This window comes from Augochlora pura, chromosome 11, assembly GCF_028453695.1.
Source record: "Augochlora pura isolate Apur16 chromosome 11, APUR_v2.2.1, whole genome shotgun sequence".
NCBI lineage: Eukaryota > Metazoa > Arthropoda > Insecta > Hymenoptera > Halictidae > Augochlora > Augochlora pura.
The window spans coordinates 6497578-6505302 of record NC_135782.1 but is presented as its reverse complement, the minus strand read 5'-3'; positions in this window follow the sequence as shown (position 1 = coordinate 6505302).

Sequence of the window (7725 nt, the reverse complement as noted above, 5' to 3'; positions counted from 1 at the left end):
CACGTTGCGCAACGCGCCAAGGTGAACTGTTACAGCAGCGCCGCGAATTTTATGCATCTCCCCCTAAAGAACAAGTCTTAATTAATGCAATTTCGTTTTTTACAACGACGATTTCGCGTCGGGCGACGGCCACCGGTTAATTGGACACGCCGTGACCGATATGTGCGCGAGAAGTCGGGATCTAGACCGGGGCGCTACGTTTACGTATTTACGGCGAGCGTGAGAGCTTCAACGGCAATTAGAGCGAGATTGCTGGTTTATATCGAAAACGCATCGCGGCGAATGCGGTTTTCCTTTTTACGGAATTTTATCGGGATACACTTTTTCGTTAGACGAATTTGTTAAAGTTACTTTCTGTGTAGCAGTCTATGCAAATTGATTTTCTCTCTCGGTTTCCCGCTTTCTTGTTTCTCAATACCAATGGTGTAACAATCGTCGAAGTTATACGACTTTGTTAAACTTTAAACGCATTTTCACGAGACTTTATTTCTCAAAATGGTAGAACAAATATCGCAAAAACTAATTTTGATCGATTTAAGTGAATTTTTGTTTAATTAAGGAATACACTGTTCTGAATATATTTAAAATATCTAGCGTTTCTTAAAATTTACTAATTTCGATATTGATTGATAAAAGAAAATGATATTTGACTTTAGAATTCCAGAAAGTTATTTTAAAAAGCACTATTCATCCCATGAGATTTTCTAGGTCTTATAATATAGGGGTTGTAAATTCGAAACTAAAAAGATTATTCGAAGACCAAAAATACGTGAAATAAATAGATGAATCTATAAAAATATAAAATCTTTTCAGCTTCGAATTTACAACCCCTATAGTATAAGACATAGAAAATCTCAAGGGGTGAATAATTAGGTATAATAAAAACTGGTACAACTTAAAAATCTATCGAAAACTCGAATTATCGCCTTGCTTACTTGTTATAAAAATGATTAAATTGTTATAAAATGATCCGAGAAATGGCCCTCTTATCCCCCTAAACTGGAAGCTTCCCTTAAATGGACCTTAAGTAACGCGGTTAACTGTATTTACTCTCCCACAAAGTCACCTAAATTCAGACATATAACTCTCCCTTCTCCACCCGTTTTCCCTTCGTCTCTGCACCGTGGACTTCCGATTGCTGCGGACTTTCGTAAAAACAAAAGCTCCCTGTCGCGCGTGCTGCCTCTCGAAGAAGCCGAAGAAAAGCGTCCCCGAGGAATCTGTAATTTCTCCTACGAGAGACAGGTGACACTATCAAACGGGGAGAGGGCAGCGTTCTCCGTCTAGCCGCCCAATACGTTTTCCCGGCCCCGGTTTCGTATTTCCGGTCCGTGCGACAGCGAACAGCACGCACACATCGACGATAAAACCTACACGGAGGATGTCCAACGCATTTTCTTTCAAAGAATGGTGGCGTGCCTTGCGAATAAAAATGGCGCGTTCCAGGATGAATCGAGCATTTGTGCTCTTTCCAGCGATTTTGTCTAAAATGAAACAGTTTAGGGATTATATGAAATTCTAAGATATCAGATTGATTGTTTTATGCGTAATTAAATTGTTTATCTATTAGAGTTCATATTGAGAATTGTTTTAAGAAGAACGATTTTTTAAGTTTAAGATTTTTTAAGTGCACAAAGATGCATTAATTAACAATATTTATTAGCATTTTTATTATCTATTTACAATATGTAATCGTTTAATTAACGAAGGAAATTTTTCGTTCTTTCTAATTTTCTCAAAATGGCATACGAAAATGGCAATCGAATTGAGTTTAATTAAAATGGAACTTTGAAATGAAAATTAAAATGATCTATCGATCGCACATCAATTGGAGTGTAAATCATCGTTTAACATACGTCTAATTTGTTTATAAAATACAGACCTCTAATTCTAACCTTATTTCTACAAATTCAAAGTCCCAGAATCTCGATCCTGAAAACCTATTAAAATCAGATCGATTTATTTTATTTTATTTAAATTGTTTGCCCTGTCGTAAAAATCTTTCATTTTCGAATAGTATCAGAAAATGTCAGTTCCGTGCCGGGAAACATTTTCGTGGACCGGCATTACATTTTTACGTCGGGCCCGTTGCAACGTGTGCGCCCGTGTCCGCGCGGAGAGTTGCATTTTTCATTTCGTTTTAACGGTGATACGTTTCGCGGCTAATGGACCCGCGCGTTTCCCTAACAGAATCCTGATGTGCCCGTGGACCCTTTTGTCGACGAACACATACACCCGGGGCGCACCGTCCATTAGTATCCTTAGACGGTGGTACACCCGGTGTAGCAGCCGAAGGGGAAGCAGCGCGCGCGCGCGCGTCTCGACGTCGATTCGATGGTATCGGGATCGAAACGGCGCGCGGGTCCTTTGTCGGCTACGTCGCTGCAAGAGAAACGTGTTCCTGACAGGTATGTAGGTCACCGATGTCCTACCCTATTGTGGACCGATCGCCTTTTGTAGCACTCGTGTCCCTCGGACAGGGCTGAATTGGACGGGACTTTGAGATATTCGGATCGGCGAATTTTCCGGGAACCTTGTTACAACCTTCGTTTCATTGAATACCATCTCTCTCCACCCCTTTTTCGTCCGTTCCCGATACCGCCCCTTGGACCAATCAATTTTTTATTCCCTCATTACGTTCCGCGTTTCTTCGAACCGTGCTCTTCTTTCACATCTTCGAGCCATTTTCCTCGTTTCCTCGTGTCTTGTATATTTAAAATAATATTTGTGGTATTTGTAATAATATTTATTGATATATCGCTGTTCTAATTCAATATTGAGATATTCAAAAAGAGATTATTTGGAGATATTGCATTATTTAATATCAAATAGCAGACAAAAGCATTAAATAGGATATCACACTGTTGCGTGTATCATGAGAAATACTGAGATATTAATATTTATATTAATACTTATATATTATATATTGTATTATAATATTTATATATATTATACAATTTTGTATTGCATTTATTTATATCTACTTCATTTTCTTATCTTTATTTAATATATATATATACTATATATTAGTATAAAATTTAATAAAGATATTAACTCGTTATCATCGAAAACCAAATTATTATTGAGAAAATTATAACTTCAAATGCCGTTTCCTTTAAATTGAATTATTCAAACATATCTTAAATATCGATTCAGACCAAAATATTCAATTCTTCGGAGCTCCATGTTCTTCGCAAGTTTGAGAACACTGCGGTTCCGCAGTTTCCTCGAAGAAAAAGCGGGAACGGGCCGATTCAATTAAATCTAATTAACTTCCCGCGAATTCGGCCGAATTCGCGGCTTTTTCAACGAAAGTCATTTCGCTCTCGGCAATCGGATATCTGCCACATCGCCGACAGAAGTTTCGCCATAAGCGGCGGCTCTCGGATACGGTCCGAGGTGTTGCGGTGCGCGCGGCTCCAAAAATTTCGCTCTTTTACGGCGCTTCGAACGCGCCGAACGACTTCACCCGATACGTTCCCGCGGCATTTTCACCGCGGGGAGGGGAAATTTTGTAATCGTCGGTTCGCCAGCCGGAAAATTTTCTGATCGCGTCGGTTGGCTCGCCGGCCGCTATTAGTATACCGAGCGCATCCGCGTCCGCGACCGCCTGCCGCTTCCGGGCGGAATCGACGACCGGGACTGCGGACGACAGCGGATTGATATTATTTTTTTCATAACCACGAATGGCATACTCTTTTATTCTATTGCTTGTTATTTCGTACGGTACACTGCGACGCGATTTCTTCGATCGCGGATTTTATGCGGCGATTAACCCTTTGCACTCGAAGCCATTTCAACTGCAAATCTAAAATAATTTTTCTGGCTTCTAGTGTCGCCATTTTATGTAACAATATTTATTTTATGCATATGAAATTCAGTCCCGTGACTCATATTATAGTTACACTTTTAACAATTTTTAAATCTAAGCTTTGGGGAAGTCCGTTAAAAATAATTTTGGAATGTATTATAGTCATTTTAATGACACCGCTGAGTGTTAAGGGTTAACACTTATATGATCGCGTATTATTTCTCTAAAACCGGCGATTTTCAAGAATGGAAATGACAACAAATGCATATAAGAAATTAAAAGTCCACATATTAATCTTATAACTTTATAATATTTATTATTACTACCTTTATAATATTTATTAAGGTAGATTTTAAATAGTTTTTACCTAAGATTTTTCTAAGCGTTAAATAAGAACTGTGCTTGACAAGACAACATTTTTTAACAAAAAATATTGCTTGTAGCTTTAACATTAAAGGGTATTTATATAAAATTCTGTTATTTATATCTGCCGTCGCATGGATGCCTATATCCGGCGCTCGTATCGAAAGGGTTAACATCCGTCTGCCATCTTCGAGTCGGCTCGGCAGCAACAGCCGAGCGAATCACGGAAATAATAGATCAGGGTGAAAAATCGAGGACCGTGAGAAAGTCAGCCGATGAACCGTAAATGGAAGCGGTATAACCGGGGCTATCGAAAGCACGTCAGGCGTGCCAGCATCGCAACCAAGAGTCCCGATGTTTGCTCAAGGGTTCGATCTGCAGACGGACCACACCACCATCACGGCACAAGGCTACGGAGGTCTTAATTTACCAGGGGAAATCCCCTGATCCCAAAACGTTGCCTCGGTGTCCCCCGTTGCCGCTATTATCTCGCCTCTCTCCGCCCTCTTCCTCCTCCTTTATTTTCCTAGCGCGCGCAAAAACGAGGAAATCGAGACGCCGCGCGTCGTCCCACAGTGGCCCCTAATGTGAAGCCCGGGGGGGTCGCCTTGACACACTGCGACGCGAGAGAATGCGCGGACGGTAATCGATAATCCAATCTCCAAGGCATTTAATTCTAATTAGAAAGCGATAGCCGGGGCGCGCGCGGCCTCTTTGTGCGGGACGATTTCCCGACCGGTTTCTGCGCGCGCGCCTCGAATTAACCGGTGGCCGCTCTTTGTGTTCTCTAATTCGGACTTTAACTCCTTCGCCAAATTCCTCTTATCGCGCGACGAACATTTCTATTTTTCTTCGAAGGAATTATTTGAGATTGTTAGAAATTAATGTAATCGTAAAGTGTATGAGTGTATTTTTGCATATATTATTTATTCGTTCATTTATTTAGCTGCTATTTATTTTTTTACGCATTTATCACAGAAAGAGCGAATTTTTATACATAATAAAAATTATACAAATTAATTGCAAAATGCAGAAACTATACAGACATTTAATTCTTTTTTTAATTATTTTAATGCGTTCAAAATAGCAGAATAATATTCCCAAATTCTTTAAATATTCTTGCTATTCTACGTTCTCTTTATGTGCCATAAATGCATAAAATCAAAAATTCCTAAGCATATTTAGTTATATTTTCGTTAGAAAGATCAGTCATTCGAGTGTTAAAACACAATAACGAATCAATATATATGAATTAAAAATTGCAGAGATTTATAAAAGTTTATATCGCGTTCATATAACGATTATTATAACCTTAAGACCAATCAATCATGCAATGCAAAAATTGATTTCATATAAATGCACTTTATACACATAAATAAAATTCACTCACACAGAGTTCATACAAAGGAAGTCCTACAAACGTAGCCCCATAAACGGATTTCCACTGTACCCTTTCTCATCGAGAAAACCGGCGAGTTCTTTCTTAGCAGTCTCTTAGCCGGCCGGTCAACAACCGAAGACGATTACGCTAGTTTCGGCAGTCGCGAATGAAAATCGTCGCGAAAACGCGTCGGCGGGCTCCTTCGACGGCCGCGTAACGCTCGTAAATCAGGCTTATCGTCGCGATCCCGCGCCGGATTCTTGAGCTTAGGTAATACAAAGTATGGTTTATTACCGGCGGGACTAAGCCTGCTGTGTAATTGTGCCCGGACGCGTTTCGCTTTACAATGTATATAAGAGGAACGATAAATCTCTGTTCTGGAAGGAGGCCGTGGTGGGTGCCGCCTTCGGAAATGGTAGTTAATCAATCCGCGAGCTTTCCTTGCCGAGAGATAGAGCACTCCTGCGAGAACGAACGCTTTTCCGCTGTTATCTCTCTCTCGCGACGAATTATTGCGGGCTCTTCGCGCCGAAAGCTCCGATAGAGAGCGATCATTCACGGCGATCGGTATCTAATTGATTCGAAATGGATTGTAATATTTTCTCAAACACCTTGGCCTGGGGTCTTTCGTTGTTACGCCGATTGGAACGTCTTCGTCGTTAACCCTTTGTATTCGAAGCCATTTTAACTGTAAATCAGAAGTAATTTTTAATATTATATACTTCAACAAAGTGCACTTTTATAGTGCATTTATACGAGATTCGTGTGACTCGGATCAACAGTTTCACATAAAGTGTTAAATGAGATCTATTTGTTAATTAATGGTCAAGATTAACCTGTTAGCTGCGTGCGACGTGTATACATGTCATAAGGAAATGGCAGTTTTAAATCTTATAATAAAAATATTTCTTCCACGATTTATGTGAAAATACTTATGGTAACATATTCGTAAATTTCGCACGCTTTAGAACAATTGTCGAAAAGATTATACAAAGTATGATCGATAAAACGCGCAACAAAATTTATCTTCTGAATATATTGACCCAGCTAACTGGTTAATATATAACAGTTGGAAGAAAGAAATAAAAAATATATATGTTAAAGTAGCATTTAATTATAATTCTGGCGGACACGCAAGCACAAACGAAGGGCTAAAAAAAAATCCTGGTGTTTCGAAAAGAAAAGCATAGAAGACCTCGTATCTCCATGCAACCTGAACCACAGTGCGACGACGAGGCGCGGTGTGATTGCTAATTAGCCGCGAACTTGACACTGACAATTCCGCGGAAAGGGATTGTTTGCGGGCCGATAAACGGCCGGGAAGGGTTGGCGGGCCCCGGCGCGAGAAATAAAACTGCTTCGACCCCATTAAGGCGCGTTTCCCCGGAACGAGGGCAAACATTTGGATAACCGGCCCATAGTGACATTTTCGCGACGGCGCGGAATTCCCCGCGGCCGCCGCGCCCCGCCTATTAACGGCCGCTATTTGTATGTATAATGTTCCGTTTCACGACGCTTTCCATTTCCCGGATTTTCTGCTTTTCCAGCGGGCGTCGCGCCGCGCCGCGTTGCCCTTTTCTTCCGGCCAGTGTGCTGCTCCCACCTTTTATCCTCTTTCTCTCGTCCTCTTGCTCTCTTTCCGCCTCTCTTGCTTTCTTGCTCTCTTTCCGGCTCTTTTTCTCTCTTTCTGGCTCTCTTACTCTCTTGGCGGCTCTCTCTCCCGCTCATTTTTTTTCCTCCGTTCTCCCCGGCGGGTCTTTGTCCGTCCTCCGGCCGCGAAATTACGTTTTAATTCAACGCCGCGTAACCCCGGACCCTGACGGACACGCGGCGGCCGCGTAATATTTTTCGGGAGAGGAGAGGGACTCTTTATGAAAACGCGGGGACGCGTGAACAAGTCCGCTTTCGTCCTTTGTTCTTCTTCCGCGTCAGTTATTGCGCGGATTACCCGGGCCGCCGCCGCCGCGGCCGCGGTCCTCCTCTTCCCCCTCGGCGGAGACGTAATCATTTGTTCCCCGGCGAAAATTTTTCACTGAATTTCGCGCGGATTTCCTAACGTTGCCTGTTGTATACCGCCGTTTCAAAGAACCGTCTACGATTTCACGCGATTATATCGTTTCCCCGCGCGGAAAACGCAATTACACCGAATAACTCTGATGATTCTTTAGGG